General features: G+C 36.8%; 1 long non-coding RNA gene across 1 annotated transcript; it reads right to left on the bottom strand.

Annotated features, from left to right (window-relative positions):
• Positions 1 to 14,468: 14,468 nt before the first annotated feature.
• LOC109199123 (uncharacterized) lies at positions 14,469 to 18,662 on the bottom strand. Its single transcript, XR_002059596.2, has 3 exons — positions 18,365 to 18,662; positions 17,716 to 17,850; positions 14,469 to 16,664 (listed from the first exon to the last, which is right to left on the bottom strand). It is a non-coding gene; the product is annotated as an uncharacterized LOC109199123 (long non-coding RNA).
• Between the last annotated feature and the right edge of the window lie 754 nt (positions 18,663 to 19,416).

Genomic DNA, 19,416 nt, shown 5'->3' on the forward strand with positions numbered 1-19,416 from the left:
TAATTATTCAGCCCCCTGAGTCTTCTTCTTCTTCTTTCAAGTTTAACGGCAGCTTGCATCCAAAATTGTTGCATTACTGCCATCTCCTGGCTTTTAATCTTCCGTCACTCCTGAGTCCTCAGATCCTCTTGATGAGACCAGTATTCCTCAAAAAACCAAAAAACCACCCCTTTCCCTTCTCCATGACTTAACTTATTAACCACTTGTTCAAACGTAAGTTCCATTCCACCACCGATCACTCTTCTGTGACTTGCATACAACAGAGAGCAAGGAGATCACCTGGCTTATATACACAGGGGAGTAATCAGGGAATGGGAGACAGGAGGGGAACACACCTGGGAGAAATCAGAGCTGACGAGACAGGGGAAACGTAAACTGAACACACTGACATCAGACATGGACCTTCAAAGTAAAACAGGAAACTCAACACACATGCAAAGACACAGACTCAGAGATGCGGGCTTTACACAGAGACCTGACTACACTGGAACAGAGGGAACACAGAGAATCATGGAGCAAAGAGATCAAAACCTAGGACCTAGAATTAACAAAACTAAAATACAGACAGCAATAACATCAGGGAAATACATAGTAAATTATTCAAATCACTCGGTCACAGACCCAGGACCATGACACCTATATTTAATCCTTGTCTTCATTTGTTGGTATAACAGCAACATCAGAGTGTTCCTGCCCTATGCAGATACAGCAGAGGTAACACCAAACAGCTGGGCAAGCTAAACCAGACCAGACACATTAACACTGAACACATTTCAGTGCTGCTCAGCAGAAGTGACTGCTTGAGAGCATTTGATACAAGCCACCCAACAAACCACAGCCACAAAGCACAGGTTATAGCTGTGATGGTGTAGAAAGCTCTCAGCTTTGATTGGTCAACCATCACCTTTTCTCCACCTCCTTCCCCTGGCCCTGGGCGAATCAGAACAAAGAGAACAGAGAGGCTGCACAAAGATATGATTATTATGGAGGGAACCAAAAGGCAAAATGTTGGGGCAGATTCATAGTTAGGAGGTAATATAAATGCAACACCCGTCAGTCCAAAGCTCAGCACCCAAACACAGCCGATGCTGATGTTTCTGATCCTGACCCCACGGGCATTTCTTAGACTCATGTAGGTGATGGGGTGAACAACAGCCAGATAACGCTCTACACAGGTCAGGACGTGGAAAAATATCTCTCCATAATAAGCAATGGTAGAAGCATATGATCCTACTGTCACACTCAGTAAGTGATTCGTGTATGTGCCATAATACATGACAAAACACCCCAAAACCCAGATCAGCTCCATGGCAGCCATGTGGTAGGTGAAGATGTCAGAGTGGGTTGCTGTTTTAAAGGAACGCTGCCGCCGCCATCTTTGATGGCCCACATAAAAAACTAAGGCAGAGAGGGCGACGAGGAGGAGGATTCTCATTGTATTGAAAGGAATAAATCTGGATGAATTTAGAAGGCAGATACCATCCATAACATAGTTGGGGGTGGAGTTAAGTGACATATCTGCTGTATGATGTAGTTCTGAGGAGGAAAAAAAACAGAGGGACAGACAGTGGAAGTACTGATAGTTCACAGTTATAATGCATCTTATTAAGAAAACAGTTTCTTGACCAATTAGTATAGTCAAGGACTGTACTAATTACTAATTGTACTAGGATATTGAAATGCAGAACTGACCGCCACAGGAAATCCTTTGTGTCGGTGGCAATAAGACTGTACAGCTCTTCCTCGCTCTGTAGGTGATTTTCCTGAGGATTAATAACAAAGTTATTCTGTTCCCATTCAGACCGTGCAATATCATACAACAGTTTTTCATCCAATGTTTGTGTCATCTCCCCATCATATGCTGCTACTTTCTTTTATTCAATTGCACAATACTATGTCACTTTTAGAATCACCTGCACTGATAGCTAAGCTATTTATTTTTCAGCATATAGTTATATTGTTATTTTGTTGGCGTTATTTGATATTATATTTTGCACTATCCTACTGTGTATTACTGTATAGTAGTATTCTTATTGTAAATATTGTATATCTTATTCCTCTGTTCCTCTGTCTCTGTTGCTGCATTGAGCATATGTACAAAAGAATTTCCCTCGGGATAAATAAAGTTCTTCTTATCTTATAGATTTAGGCGCAAAACTGTGAGTGATAACTGGTACTTGACATAGGTTTTTTTTTTTCAACAAATACTAACTAATACTAATACTTACTAACATAAAATCTTAATTGTCAACCAACATTTAAAACAAACCACAATGACATGGGTAGGAACTTGTTGACAGAAGAAAAAGTATACTCCAAAAGAAAAAAACACCGGGAAATAAATAAATCAAAGCAAACATCTATTATGATACTTAAAGAAAAGTTCTCATTTCTAAATGAATATAAAAAATTTGATATACAAAGCACATTTCGTCTCTTAATTTTAATAACTGTGTAATCCCATTCAGTGTTCTCAGATTTACCTAAACTACAAACAAGGATCTTGTCATTATAGTGACTCGATTTCACTACAGTTGTGAAGTGGAAGCAGCTATGAGTTCCACACAGAATACACTGTGTTTATGTTATCATTAAAAATGAACTGATTTAACTTAACCTGACCCACTAAATTTACTCAAAAGTGAATTACTCCTCAAAGCTGTAATAAAACCATAGCGCTGTAACTTGGACAAAAGGAAAATGGGGCTTTGTTTTAACAAAGAATAAAACAAAAATGGGTTTTAAAATATTCGCTGAATTAGTTTTTTCAAAACTATTAATTACAAGTTTCTAACATATAAAAAAGCGAGCCGAAGAAAAGTAGATAGCACATCAAATATTAAATTAATGTATAGTTAGCACAGCTTGAAACACTTTAATCTCAATGGCATCTGTATAAAAAGAAAAATAACAGACTAAATATTTCTGAAAAAGGAGGCATTTTAAAATGAACGTGTCACTATAAAATAAGATATTAAAGAGCACCTTTTTGGTTGAATTGTTTCCTCTGAAACAATTCTCCAATTGATTCTCCAATCTCAACGACTGCTCCTCACTGTAAATGTGCACTGATGCTTCTTCTAGTGTTGATGGTGGTCAGAGTTTACACAGCAGCAGAATGATGGGAGTTTTTTGCATGACTCAATTAGTGGCACTCACTGTAAATTACAGCAGCAAATTATACTTCAGCATTTGGGTCACAGTACAATATTGCAGGGTACATCTGTATTTCCTAATAATTATAGATAATATATGAAGAAAAATTCTTATTTTCACCCCAACATATAGGAAACCAAAAACTAACATGGATTTTGTGTAATTAGTGTAATTGGTTTAGGCTGAGTTTTTAAATTTAACAGAAAATAACATACAGTTTAGGGCTGTCAAGGATATGTACATAGTAAAAAAAAAACATTGTATAAGATTTTTAATGTGTGTATTTTACTCGATCAATCAGTTAGATGTGACAGTATTCAAATTGCTTGTAATCTAAGACAGGTGTTCATTCAAATTAAGCAGTGTCATGCAGCCTGTGTGTACATAGAGCAGTTTGATGGGATCTAATTTACAGCATGTGTGTGAGGATTTTACTATGCATGCAGTATCAACTCTAACTTCCATTATTAATAGAAAAGTTACTGTAACCCTGATACATATTGCAAGCTATCATACTGAAATGCAATGTATATAATGTATAATGTTTATGTTTTTACCCTCTCAGGTTAAATATATATGGTTAGATCGTCTATGATGACCCACACACTAATTTCAAATTTCATTTCTAAAGGTTAATGTGTACCTCTGTTTTACAGCACAGAAGAACTGTGCTGTAAAGTCACACAGAGGGACAATGATGTGTCATGAGGTGTAGACTAATGTAATTTGCATTGGATCAACTCAGTTGAATTAGGTTTGACTCAATTGCAGTGAGTAAGATGATCCATCATTAATTAATTAAGCTCGTCCAACTGAATTACATTAAGATAGAATAACATAATTGACAATGCTAATATAAAGCCATTTAATCACGTGGAAATTCTTTCCGTGATTTTTTTATGTTCATTCAAAAAGTTTTTTTTTGAGTGTATCAGTAAAATGTGTGCAGCACAGAATAAAATGTAAAATGAACTGCTTAGGACATGTGATGGTCAAATGTATGCATTTTTCACTTAGTGAGCAATAGAAAAGAATGAAAAGCATTGATGACATCGGTACAGACTATATACTTTAACTGTTTATTTTCATTCAGCTAATCAAATGGACTATCTATTATAATAAAGTATCACAATGAAATAGAAGTTACAGTATGTTCCAACGGACCACACTGCACATTAATTTGTGCTGTACATTGATATCATTCAGTTCAGTTCATTTTTATTTCAAGCATGTATATTCACAATCATTACAAAATATCCTTCCATTCTTTTGTTTGAAAAGGAGTAGGCAGAAGTATGCACTTATTTTGCCCTACCCCTCAACTATAAGGTGATTTCTACACATTTTAAATGCTGCATGTCTCAGCTAAACATACTTTTGAACTTAGCAAAGAACCTAATCAACATTGTCAGAGAAACTATCAAAAACATACACAAATTATTTGCTATATTACAAAATTTGTATGTGAACAGAAATATATAGGAGCTACACCCCATTAACTCTACAAAAAGGTTAGTAACATGAACAATTAATGCTTAATTTGTTTTTGTCATTTATTTGTACTACAGGACCAAAAAGAACAACAGCCTGCCTTCATTATCATGAGCTGGTGAATTTGATATAAAAATGTGTTTTCAACATTCTGTTAATGATGAAGTGAAGGTTCTGTCCTATTCATTCTCAAACTTAGGAATACTACAGAGATTTAGCTAATGATTACTGCCTGCCAGGCCTTACATAAGCATACACTTTAACTTTAAACATCCTGCCGAGTACAACTGAACAACCTGAAAAAAATTCATATGTAAACACATACAAAGCACAAACAAGCATTGTACAAACAATAAAGGTGATTTGTCCTGTCATTTGCATAGTGAGCAGCCATTGTTCTGTATGTGACATATGATAACCTTGGGAAGTCAAATCATTTAGTCTGTTTTCCATTTTTTCAAACAAAGACGAATGCTTTTTCAAATGTTGACATAACTATAAATGCTGAGCATGTCTATGATGTCAAATGTAGTAACCAGTAATGGTCCCAACGTGTATTTTATAGTTACATCCTTTTGTGTGCAGCTGACGAAATAGTGTTTCTTCAAGACATCGTTTTAGATAGAATTTCCTCTGCTGCACTTTTCAGTCATGCATACCTCCCAAATGTTTGATTTAAAACTACACTTATATTAGCACTGCTAACTTGGGGTCTATTTCAGGATCAAAAGTGTGGTTGGACTGTTGACTTAGCCCTGTCTTATAATAGTAAAAAACAAACTGAAACAGTTCCAAACATTTTAGTATATAATACTTGTAAAATCATTTATATCGCTCGTTTGTAGCCAAATTCAATTCTTGTCTTCACTTGTTGATACAACAGGAACATGAGAGTTTTCCTGCCCTATGCAGAAACAGCAGAGGTAACACCAAACATTTGGGGAAGTTAAACCAGATCACATACACAAACACTGAACACAGGACGGTGCTGCTCACTAGATTTGAGATGTTGAGAGCATTAAAAACAAGCATCCCAACAACCCATAGCCACACAGCACAGGTTATAGCCGTGACAGTGTAGAAAGCTCTCAGCTTTGATTGGTCAACTGTCTCCCTTTCCCCACCCCTTTCCCCTGGCCCTGGGCGAATCAACACACAGAGAACAGAGAGGCTGCAGAAAGTTATAGTTATTATGGAGGGAGCCAAAATGCAGAACAATGGAGCAAATCTGTAGTTAGGAGGTATTAAAACTATAACACATGTCATTCCTAAACTCAGCAGCCAAGCACAGCCGATGGTGATGTTTCTGATCCTGACCCCACGGGCATTTCTTAGACCCATGTAGGTGGTGGGGTGAACAACAGCCAGATAACGCTCTACACAGGTCAGGACGTGGAAAAATATCTCTCCATAATAAGCAATATTAGAAGCGTATGATCCTACTGCCGCACTCACTAAGTGATTAGTGTATGTGCCATAATACATGACCAAACACCCTAAGACCAAGATCAGGTTCATGGCAGCCATGTGGTAGGTGAAGATGTCAGAGTGGGTTGCTGTTTTAAAGGAGCGCTGCTGCCGCCATCTTTGGAGACCAATATAAAAGACAAGGACAGAGAGAGTGAGAAGAAGGATGATTTTCACTGCATAGTAGGGAATCAATTGGGATGAATTTATGGGGCAGAAATAGTCCAGAAAATAGTTGGAGGTGGAGTTAAGTGACATTTCTGTTGTATGATGTAGGTCTGATGCATGAGAGAAAAAAAAACAATTAGAAGGACAGACAGTGGAAGAGTTAACAGTTCACAGTTAAAATAAATCTTTTTACAATAAGGCCAGTTAGTGTAGTTTCAGGAGCAAAAGTGTGAGTGGTACCTGAAATATTTTTATACAGGATTTTTTTAGTCAAGAAATACTTTGAAATAAAATGAATAAATGACAGTGTGTTGGTCATGTATAATATCATACTGTAAAACTTGTGGAGTGTAATAACAAACAATTGATCATTATCCTCTGTTATCTAAAATATCAAACTGTGGATTAGTCTGCACTGGGAGAAAAAACAATCAGAACAAACATCCGTATCTTCTATATACGGTATAAAAGGTTTCATCTCTCAATGCATATTAATATGTTCAAATGCAAAACCCATTGTGCCACTTATCTTTGATCCTTTATCTATGATATAATCCTGTAATCCCAATCAATGTTCTCAGATTTATGTAATCTACAAACAGTGATTTCTTCATTAAACCATAGCGTTGTAAGTTGGACCAAAACAAAATGGGGCTTTTAAGAGTAATTGTAAGAAGAATAAAACAGAAAATGGGTTTCAAAATAATCACTGAATTAGCTTTTTCCAACACTATTAATTACAAGTTTAACAAGAGATAACATTAATATATAGTAACTACAGATTGATACACTTTAACCTCAGTGGCATCACGTTAAAAAGAAAAATAACAGCTCAAACATTTATGAAAAAACATTTAAAAATGAATCTTTCACTATATTATAAGATATTAAAAAGCACCTTTTTGGTTGAATTGTTTCCTCTGGTTTGCGTCTCCAAACTGACCGACTGCTCTTCACTTTAAACATGCACTGATGCTTCTGCCGGTGTTCAGGTTGCTCACAGTTCACACAGCAGCAGAACTATGTCAGCTTTTTGTATGACTCAATTAGTAGCACTCACTGTAAATTACAGCAGCAAATTATGCTTCAGCATTTGGGTCGTAATGCTGCATTCTAGGGTATGTCTGTATTTTCTAACCATCATGGATACTTTATGTACCAAAAATATATTTTTTATTTTCACCCCAACATGTGGGAAACCAAAAACTAACACGGAGTTTGTGTAATTAGTGTAATTGGTTTAGGTTGAGTTTTTATATGTAACAGAAAATCACATACAGTTTAAGACTGTTGAGGATATGTACATAGTAGATTAAATACATTGTATAAGATTTTTAATGTCTGTATTTTACTGTATCAATCAGTTGGATGTGACAGTATTGAAATAGCTTGTAATCTAAGACAGGTGTTCATTCAAATTAAATGGTGCCTTAATTTGAATGACCCTGTATGTACATAAAGAATTTTCATGGGATCCTATTTATAGCATGTGCGTGAAGATTTTAGTTTCCATAGCTCTAGCTAGATTGTTAGAAAATCTCTGTTCAGTGCCGAGTGGAAATCCAAACAAGGAGAGGCAAAACAGGCGTCTCTGCAGAAATTTACAATTGTAATTTTTGTGATAACATTTTTTGAACTACTCATGCTAAGTGGCTCAGGGGGTTAGGAAGCGTATCTGCAACCGGAAGGTCACCGGTTTGATCCCCGGGCTTTCTGTCCTGGTCGTTGTGTCCTTGGGCAAGACACTTTACCCTACCGCCCACTGGTGTTGGCCAGAGGGGCCGATGGCGCGATATGGCAGCCTTGCCTCTGTCAGTCTGCCCCAGGGCAGCTGTGGCTACAACTGTAGCTTGCCTCCACCAGTGTGTGAATGTGAGAGTGAATGAATAGTGGAATTGTAAAGGGCTTTGGGTGCCTTGAAAAGCTCTATATGAAATCCAATCCATTAAGTGCATTCTTCCCTGGAAATTCATTTTAGCATAATCCCTTTTTTAATTCAAGTACAGAGGATTACTTTTTCTCACTTTTCCTCTTCAAAACTCTGTTTGTCAACCACAGTATACTCAGTAGAATTACTTTTTAATAAATCATACATGGTAAAAGTCAGACATTTTCAACTGTTAATCAGACTCATACTTTCATTATATTTTTGGATAAGAATAAAGATGATTTACTTTTACGAAAAACACATAAATAGGGGGTCATATGATTACGGGATTTTTCTTCTGTTCATTACCTTCCAATATAAGGCATTTTTGAGGCGACTGTTGTTGTGATTTGGCACCATATAAGCAAAATTATATTGTATGAAACAGGGAGATGCAGGGCTCCTCAGTGCACAGAAGTACCAAAAGTTATGTGTATAGAGTGTAATGTGCACCTCTGTTTTACAGCACAGAAGAACCGTTCTGTAAAGTTTCACACAGAGTGACAACAATGTCTCCCAACATGAGAAAAACATGTGACACGATTGTGGACAATGCGAACTGAAGACAGTATCATTTCATACATGTAAATATGTTTCACGTGTTTTCCAGTTATTTGTTGACATTTTTGGAAGATGAGTCTTGTCCTGTGTAGGTGGCTCTTTTATTTTGTGACGTGTTTATGGATTGGCTGTTTGGCTTTTGAAATGTTTGGGTCTGAGCACTCCTTGCTGCACTGCACAGCACACAATGTTGTTTAGCTGATGTTTTGGAGTTTTTGTCCCTGGGATGGAGCAAGTTTTTGTGTGAAGGTGTGGCCTGCTGTTGGTCTGAAGTGCACTGAGATGTTGTGATTGGAGAAAATTCTCCAAAGTTTCTCTGATAAACCTCATCATTCTGTTGTCAAAATGTGTGCAGTAAAGGCTTAAACTATAAAATAAGTTGCTTAAAACATGTGCTGGTCAAATCAATGCATTTTTTTTTTATTATTATTTTTTTCAGCTTATCAAGTGAGCTCTCTATTACAACAAAGTATTGCAATAAAATAGAAATTGCATTATGTATAGCCCAATAGACCACAGTGCACATTAATTAATCATGACAACTAGAGGCTGATTCCTACACAGTTTTACAAACATAAATGTAAAAAAAGAATTTATTGATAATGGAACAAAGTTTAACTTACCAACAAATCTAATCATCATAAAGAAAATATCATAAACAAATGTGATTGATTTGCCATTTTACAAAATCTGAATGTGAACGAGAAATATAAAGAAACTATAACTAATTCTGAAAAAGGTTATAATATGAACAATTATTGCTTAATTTACTTTTTCTCATGTATATATGTGGTAAAAGTACAGCTTAAAACCTCACGGGATCTAAAAATACTAAAAGTACTGGTTAATGCTACTTCAATCCAGAACAATTTTCAAAAGTTAACCTACCTATGAGAGCTGAGCATGTGTGGATGTCACCTCGAGCAATAAGAAGTGATGAACCCAACATGTATCTCATAATCACTTTTTTTTGTGTGCAGCTTGTGAAATTTTAGACTTTGCTTCCCCAAAATTTAGTTTTATATATAATTTGCTCAGCTGCATTTTCACTCATTGATAACTCCCAAATGTTGGATTTAAAAACACATTGATATTAACACTGCTTTGGCAAAGTTCATCAGTGTTGGCAAATGTAGAATTGCTGTTTGTGTCCTTAGTTAAAAACTCATCAAAAGACAAAAGATAGAGTCAAGTTAAATATCAATAAAGCCATACAAAACAATTTGACCATCATTATGTTTTGGAATAAGAAAAAGGGTAAGTTTAATAATTATCTATGATCCAATTTGTATGTTCATTTTTCTGTGAACAGGATAGTATTGGCTTTAAACTCTACCTTGTCTTTTTTTTTTTAATCACCATACAACATGATAGCAATCGCCTAACAATAAGATGGTAAATCACCTGTGTCCAGACTTATTTGTCTGTCCACTTAACGATCAATTAAATGATTGTCTAGCATATATGCACACACTTTTTTTCCCATAATCATATGGTGATACTCTGTATACCATTTGGAAGCTTTTGTAAATGTTTACGTTAAATGACTCAAGAATAAAAACAAAACATCTTTAAAGCCTGAAACCTTTCACTTACAATGCTTTTCAGTTAAAGATCCAGTCAAGACTTATTGGCCAGTGCCTTTAGTTTCTTGATATTCTTGAAACTGTTTTTAGATCCTAAGCGTGGTTGGAGTGTCGAGTAAAGCCCATCTTATGTATGTAAGTCAACTGAAACTGTTCCCAATATTTTAGCATACTATACTTTGTCAAACCATGTAAATGCTGCACTCATATTCAATTCTTGTCTTTACTTGTTGGTATAACAGCAACATGAGAGTTTTCCTGCCCTATGCAGATACAGCAGAGGTAACACCAAACAGCTGGGAAGGTTAAAAAATATAAGATACATCGATACCAAACACACGGCAGTGCTGCTCACTAGATGTGAGTTGGTGAAAGCATTATATAAAAGTACCGCAACAACCCATAGCCACACAGCACAGGTTATAGCCATCATGGTGTAGAAAGCTCTCAGCTTTGATTTTGCAACCATCTCCTTTTCCCCGCCTCCTTCCCCTGGCCCTGGGCGAATCAACACACAGAGAACAGAGAGGCTGCAGAAAGATATGATTATTATGGTGGGAGCCAAAATGCAGAACAGTGGGGCAGGTTTGTAGTTAGGAGATAATAAGAGTGCAACACCCATCAGTCCAAAGCTCAGCAGCCAAACACAGCAGATGCAGATATTTCTGATCCTGACCCCACGGGCATTTCTTAGACTCATGTAGGTGATGGGGTGAACAACAGCCAGATAACGCTCTACACAGGTCAGGAGGTGGAAGAGTATTTCTCCATAATAAGTAATGTTACAAGCAGATGATCCTACGGTCACACTCACTAAGTGCTTAGTGTATGTGCCACAATACATGATTAAGCACCCTAAGACCCAGATCAGCTCCATGGCAGCCACGTGGTAGGTGAAGATGTCAGAGTGGGTTGCTGTTTTAAAGGAGCGCTGCCGCCTCCATCTTTGGTGACCAATATAAAAGACAAGGACACAGACAGTGAGGAGGAGGATGATTCTTACTGTATAGAAGGGAATCAATTTGGATGGATTTATGGAGCAGTTATCATCCATAACATAGTTGGAGGTGGAGTTAAATGACATATCTGCTGTATGATGTAGGTCTGAGGAGAAAAAAAAACAATTAGAGGGACAGACAGTGAACAGTTATAATGCCTCTGATTAAGAAAACACAAATTAGTGGCCTTGCCCAAATAGTACCAACTGGCTCCAACAATATTTTCGTAAAGGATTTGTTAATTCAACCAACAAAGAATCCTAATCATTGACCATCAACTTTTTATTACAGAACCAAAATGACATGGGTAGGAACTTGTTGACAGTGAAACACACACACATACACACACATATCTATATCTATATATCTATGTCTGTATCTATCTATCTATATATTCAAAATACTCACTGAATTTCTTTCAACACTATTAATAATAAGTGCCTAACATATACAATAAAAATAATATGTGATCTAATCACAGAAAAACCAAGATATTAAAGCAGATAACAGAAAATATTAAAGCAATTTATAGTTAACTCAGATTAATGAATGTAACAACATTAATTGCCTGTGTTGCCATGAGAAGAAATTGTTTAATTACATGAAGTCTAATGTTTAGAATTATTTTAAAAAATCCAAAATTCTTTAGACATTGAAGTGCTTTCACCTCAAAAGTATCAGTTTAGAAAAATAAATAACAACTTAAAAATTAATGAAAAAGGCCTGAGGAGTCACTATATTATAAAATATTAACCTTTTTTGTTGAATTAAATCCTCTGGTTATATCTCCGAACGGACCGACTGCTCTTCACTCTAAATGTGCACTGATGCTTCTTCTGGTGTTGAGGGTTGTCACAGCAGTAGAACGATGAGAGGGTTTTTTTTTTGCATGACTCTATAGGTGGTGCTTACTTACTACAGCAAAAAATTATACTTCACTATCTGGATCATAGAGCAGTATTGCACGGTACATCTGTGTTTTCTAACCACTATTTCTATCCATTATGTACCGAAAGTGGAAATCTTATTTCACTCCAACATGTAGGAAACCAAAAACTAACAAGAAGTTTTGTAATTAGTGTAACTGGTTTAGGTTCAGCTTTTATATAGAGAATAACTGGCAGTGTATGACTGTCAAGGATATGTAAAAAATGAGAAAAAAATTTAAATTATTTTGTTAAAGATTTTTAATGTCTGTGTTCATTCTATCAGTCCATTACATGTGACAGTATTCAAATAGCTTGTAAACTTGACAGGTGTTCATTCAAATTAAGCAGCCTGTGTGTTTATACAGCAGTTTGACGGGATCTGTTTTGCAGCATGTGCGTGATGATTTTAGGAGGCATAACTCTAGCTTCAATTATTATTTGCAGAGTTAACCACGATGTGTAATACTGTGTTCGCCTGCAAAAAAAAGCAATAGCAGTTTAAACCAGTTTCAGGTCCAGTGTTTCGTGACCAGGATAAAAATTGCATTGTTTCACCATGCTCCCTCTAAAGAAGGCCCACAGAATGTCAGTAGGATTAAGAAGGTTCCCAAAGGATTCCTTCCACCTCCCAACTATATCCTCAGAAGCACCTTATCCTCACTAAAAAAAATTGTGTTAGAGCGCTACTTTCTCCTCCTGAGTCAGCTGACATTTTGCCACAATTGCTTTGAGGCAGACCAAAAGTCTTGTTCCAACAAACTCCTCCCACACTGAAGTTTTTGCTTCCACGCGAGCCGCATGGCGGTACCTCTCACCTGCCTCTGAAGTCCAAAAGGCTATCCAAGCCTGATAGAGCTCCTTCATCCACTTGATGTCTCCCTTCACCTCCGGTGTCCACCATCTTGTTACAGGCTTACCATCATGACAAGAATCTATAAATGGCAGCCGCAGCCATGAACATTCATTTGGATTTAGTGTCTCTAACCTCACTTGGAATGCTGTTAAAGTTTTGCTGGACATGGGCATTGAAGACCTCCCAGACCGGGGCCTCTATATGTTTGGGTGTAACAGGTTAGTCCAGAATCAATCCCTGTCACCTGATCTAACGTTGATCTGGTCGTTTCTTCACTTGATTTTCTAGAATATACAGCCACAGATCTGATTTGGTACAATTATAAAAACAATCACTGACCTACAGCCTGGTGTGTCACATGCAGTTATGGACATCCTTATGTTTGAACATGGCGTTCATTATGGACAAATTATGATTTGCACAGAAGTCTAATTACAAAACACCACTTGGATTCAGATCAGGCAGGCTGTTCCTCTCAATCACTCCCTCCAGGTCTCACTGTCAATACTCATGTGAGTGTTGAAGTCTTCCAGTTAGACAACAAAGTCAACAGATAGAGCACCCTCGGGCACCCTATTTAGTGACTTCAGGAAGACTGGGTACTCTGTTGTTCAACACATAAGAATAAATGATAGTTGGGACCCGTTCCCTGACCCGAAGGCGCAGGAAAGCTACTGTTATTCCCTACTATTACAAGTGTTTCTAGAGTCTTCACCTCACCAGAACTATGTCCCTGTCCATGTACCTTGGAAGTAGGTGAAGTTGTACCAGAACCTTTCTAATCTTAAAGGGCTTGCGTGATTGCATGGGATAGCATAATGTATGTCCTGTACTGTATCATATCTTTGTCATATAACGTCCAACTATTGAAACATTCTGTTAATCAGCTACTGTATTATTGGATTATATATACGTTAACATACTTTCATATAAAGCCTATCCATCATGGTTCTGGGTCTTTGACCCTGCCTTTTGGCTTAGTTTTGGATTAATGACTGTTTCCATTGCATTATGAAGATGTTTTAAGTTTCAAATTTATAAAGTTCAGTCTTCAGATAAGTTATTCTATGAGTTGCCTGGGTTTAGCTACAACAGCTAGTGAGCTGATTGGAGACCAAAACAGCCAGTCAGAATTTTTTTTGCATCCAAGTCTGTGATTGGTGGTCTGGTGATGGTCTGAAGTGCACTGAGATGTTGTGATTGAAGAAAATTCTCCAAAGTCTCTCTGATAAACCTTGTGTTACGTTCCCCCCGAAGGGGTCTAGGCGTGCGAGTGAGGGGACCAGTAACAAATGGGTCCGGAAACTGAATGAAAAGGAAAACACACAGAGTTGTTCAATAATAATATAGTTTTATTACAAATAATATAGTTCTGTTACAAACAACATTAACTTAAAGAGCCGGCAACGCCGTTTTACCAATAATGTCAAAGAAACAACAGAAACACTCGCAGCAACAAAAGACAAGAAAACTACTAAACAAGAAGGAAGGCACTTCCCACACTTCCTACTTAACTCCTCACCACGAAGAAGAGACACTCTCAGGGCCCACAAGCCCGTCTACTCACTATTCAGAGGGAGGCTGTCTGGAGAGTGAGAGAGACAGAGGGGGTAGGCGTGGCAAGAGGGGAGGAGGCGGGGAGAACAGGCAAACACCCCACCCACACACTCCCACAGCCTCACAGGATGTAACACCTTGGGATTCTGTTTTCAAAATGTGTGCAGTAAAGGGTTAAACTGCATTGCTTAAATCAATGCATTTTTCACTCAGGGAGCAACAGCAGAGAATAAAAGCACTGATGACATAGGTGCAGACTATGTTCTTAAACTGTTTATTTTCATTCGGCTTATCAAGGGGGATCTCTACTACAACAAAGTATTGCAATAAAATAGAAATTGCATTATGTATAGCCCAATAGACCACAGTACACATTAGTTAATCATGACAACTATAGGCTGATTCCTACACAGTTTTACAAACATAAATGTAAAACAAGAATTTATTGATAATGGAACAAAGTTTAACAGGCGTCATAAAGATGCTGCATGTCTCAGCTAAACATACTTTTGAACTTATCGACAGACCTAATCATCATAAAGAAAATATCATAAACAAATGTGATTGATTTGCCATTTTACAAAATCTGAATGTGAACAAGAAATATACAGAAACTATAACTAATTCTGCAAAAGGTTATAATATGAACAATTATTGCTTAATTTACTTTTCTCATGTATATATGTGGTAAAAGTACAGCCTAAAAGATAGAGTTAAGTTAAATATGAATAATGCCATAAAAACCAATTTGACCATTATTATCTTTTGGAATAAGAAAAAGGGTAAGTTTAATAATTATCTATGATCCAATGTGAATGTTTCATTTTTCTGTGACAAAAAGAAAACATCTTTAAAGCCTGAAACCTTTCACTTACAATGCTTTTCAGTTAAACATCCAGCTAAGACTTATTGGCCAGTGTCTTTAGTTTCTTTATATTCGTGAATCTGTTTCTAGATCTTAAGCATGGTTTGAGTGTTGAGTAGAGCCCATCTGAAGTATGTAATAAAACTGTTCCCAATATTTTAGCACACTATACTTTGTCAAACCATGTAATGCTATATTATCTGCTGCACTCATATTCAATCCTTGTCTTTACTTGTTGGTATAACAGCAATATGAGAGTTTTCCTGCCCTATGCAGATACAGCAGAGGTAACACCAAACAGCTGGGAAGGTTAAAACAGATAAGACACATTAACATCAAACACTTCCCAGTGCTGCTCACTATAATTGAGGTATTGAGAGCATTATATAAAAGTACCGCAACAACCCATAGCCACACAGCACAGCTTATAGCTGTGACAGTGTAGAAAGCTCTTAGCTTAGATTTTTCAACTGTCTCCCTTTCCCTACCCGCTTCCCCTGGCCCTGGACGAATCAGAGCAAAGAGAACAGAGAGGCTGCAGAAAGATATGATTATTATGGAGGGAGCCAAAATGCAGAATGTTGGGGCAGATTGGTGGATAGGAGGTAATAAAATTACAACACCCGACAGTCCTAAACTCAGCACCCAAACAAAACAAATGCAGATGTTTCTGATCCTGACCCCACGGGCATTTCTTAGACTCATGTAGGTGATGGGGTGAACAACAGCCAGATAACGCTCTACACACGTCAGGAGGTGGAACAATATCTCTCCATAATAAGCAACATAAGAAGCATAAAATCCTACTGCCTCGCTCAAATCAACTGTGTATAGTCCCCAAGACATGAAGATACACCCTAAGACCCCAAGCAGCTCCATAGCAGCCATGTGGTAGGTAAAGATGTCAGAGTGGCTTGCTGTTTTAAAGGAGCGCTGCCGCCGCCATCTTTGGTGACTAACATAAAAGACGAGGAAACAGACAGTGATGAGGAGGGTGATTTTCACTGCGTAGTATGGAATCAATTTCGATGAACTTATGGAGCAGATGTCATCCATAATATAGTTGGAGGTGGAGTTAAATGACATATCTGCTGTATGATGTAGGTCTGAGGAAAAAAAACAGTTAGAGGGACAGACAGTGGAAGTACTGAGAGTTCACAGTTATCTTATTAAGATGCATTATAACATATTCTAACATAGAATCCTAATTGTCAACTTGTTATTATATAACCAAACTGAGACGGATGGGAAATTGTATATATGTGAGAGGGAGAGAGAGAGCATAGCACTTGCATAATATCATATGATCAACCTGGCGGAGTATGATTAAAAAGAATAACTAAACAAAAAACAGAGAAAACATATATGTATGATATCAAAAAAAGGTTTTCATCTCTCAATGAATATGAATATTTCAAATACAAACAGATCATGTCTCTTATCCATGACATGACATAGTTCTATAATCCCTTTCCCTCTTTCCTAATAAAAAAAACAGTTATCTTGTCATCAACTAATTTAACTGAACCGACTCACTTAATTTAATCAACAGGTGATTATTGCTCAAAGCTGTAATAAAATCATGATGCTGTGCCTGTATTGTTGCAAAGCACAATGAGGCTTTCTAGAGTAATGTAACAAAGAATAAAACAAAAAAAAGTTTCACAATAATAACATTATTAGCCATTAACACGTTAATGCATGTAAGAGTATTCATTGCGCTGCCAATGGAAGGAATGAGCTGACCATTCGAAAGCTGTTCAGAAATTTAAAAAATGCTTAATTTTTTGCAAAACTGTTAATAAGAAGTTCCTAACATGTGCAATAAAACCTGATATAAGATCTATTCACAGAAAAAGCAAGATATAAAAGCAGACAACATTGAATCCTAGAGTAATTTATAGTAAACACATAGTAAAGTATGTAAAAGCATTAACTGTCTAACTGCCATCAGAAGGAATTCTTTAATTACATGAAACCTAATGTTTATAAATAAATAACAAATACATTTAAAAAACTGCAAGCTTCATCTGGGATTGATACACTTTAATCTCAGTAGCATTATGTTAAAATGATTAAAAAATAGCTCAAATACTTATGAAAAATAAAGCACTTATGAATTAAAGTGTAACTATATTTTAAGGTATTAAAGATCACCTTTTTAATTGTTTCCTCTGGTTCACCTCTTCAAACTGACCGACTGCTCCTCACTCGAAATGTGCACTGATGCTTCTGCCAGTGTTCAGGTTGCTCACAGTTCAGCAGCGGAACAATGGGAGCTTTTGCGTGACTCTATAGATAGTTATTGTAAATTACAGAAGGAAATAATACTTCAGCATACACGTCACGATGCAGTTTTTCCATGTACCATGGACACCAAGGACACCAAACAAACTAACAAAGGTGCAACTGGTTTAGGTTCAGTTTTTGTATGTGACAGAAAATAATACAGAGTTTAAGAGTGGCAAGGATGTGTAAATAGTGGGAAAAAACATTTTTAAAGATGTTTAAAGTCTATGTTTTACTCTATCAATCCATTACATCTGACAGTATTCAAATGGCTCTTAATCTAAGACAGGTGTTCATTCAAATTAAGCTGTATCATGCAGTCCGTGTGTTTATAAAGCCGTTTGATGGGAAATGATTTACAGAATGTGCGTGATGATTTTAGTATGCATAACTCTAACTTCCATTATCATCAGCAAACTTAGCCATGACTCATACTGCAACCCATGTGTTAGCCTTTGAAAAAGGGAATATCAGTTTAAACCAGTTTTTCAGATCTCTTTAGCCTACAATTACCCACTTGAACTCTCCAGTGTTTCGGTCAGTTGCTTTTCCTGGTCCTCATCTCCCACTTAAAATCAAAAGGTGACAGGTCTTTCTCCATTGCTGCTCTGCAGAAATTCTGGAGCAGTCTTTCCTGTTTAATAAAGTCCTCATCCTCTTTGGAAATCTTTGCCCTCTTCAGGTTAAATATCTGTCATTAAATCATCTACAATGTACGGTGGCCCCTAGAGACAAAGCATGTACAAATTTCAAAACACTTACAAATTCTAAGTAGCACGCACAAACTCCAAAACACGTACAAAATCCAAAACACATGCAAAATACAAAACACATGCAAAATACAAAACACATGCAAAATACAAAACACGTACAAAATACAAAACACATGCAAAATACAAAACACATGCAAACTCCAAAACACAACGGAAGTGCTCCAGGACGCTAGGGGCAGTGTTGAGCTGGATTTGCAAAAAAAACGGCAAGTTTGGGCTGTATGGGACGGTCTAGTCTCCATCGCGCTGCCCAGGTTGCCTAGCAACCGCTGGAAACGTGTCATAACTTCGTTTGACAGAAATGAAGGAGAACATATTTTGTTCATTTGTTTGTTTGTTTCTACAAGAGCTTTGTGTGATTTGATAAGTATCTGAGGCTGAGACCACAGGACTGTAAAACATGATTTTTGGGCTTCATTTCTGCACTGAACGGTCATTTTAAGATTAGGTAGTAAATAACAATTAGCTAATGTTTTTCATGAGACTAAAGTCATCTCACTTTGGTAATGTAAATATAATATGGCCAATATTATATTTATTATATTAATCATTATTAGCTATTACAGCAGTGAACATGAACTCTGTGTCAAACACTGAGGTTCAGTACAGATTCAAGTTGCAGTTATTTATATCTCTTATCACCTTTTCTTTCCAAGCTCCTTAGTCTATCACCTTAAATCTTCACTCAAAGACAAGTATCTTTGACAGTGCATATATAGGTGTATCATACATAAGAGACAAATGTTGTTCCTTCAGTATGTTGGCATTACTAAATTTGGCTCATTGCTTACATATA

The sequence above is a fragment of the Oreochromis niloticus genome, linkage group LG3 (genome assembly GCF_001858045.2).
Source record: "Oreochromis niloticus isolate F11D_XX linkage group LG3, O_niloticus_UMD_NMBU, whole genome shotgun sequence".
NCBI lineage: Eukaryota > Metazoa > Chordata > Actinopteri > Cichliformes > Cichlidae > Oreochromis > Oreochromis niloticus.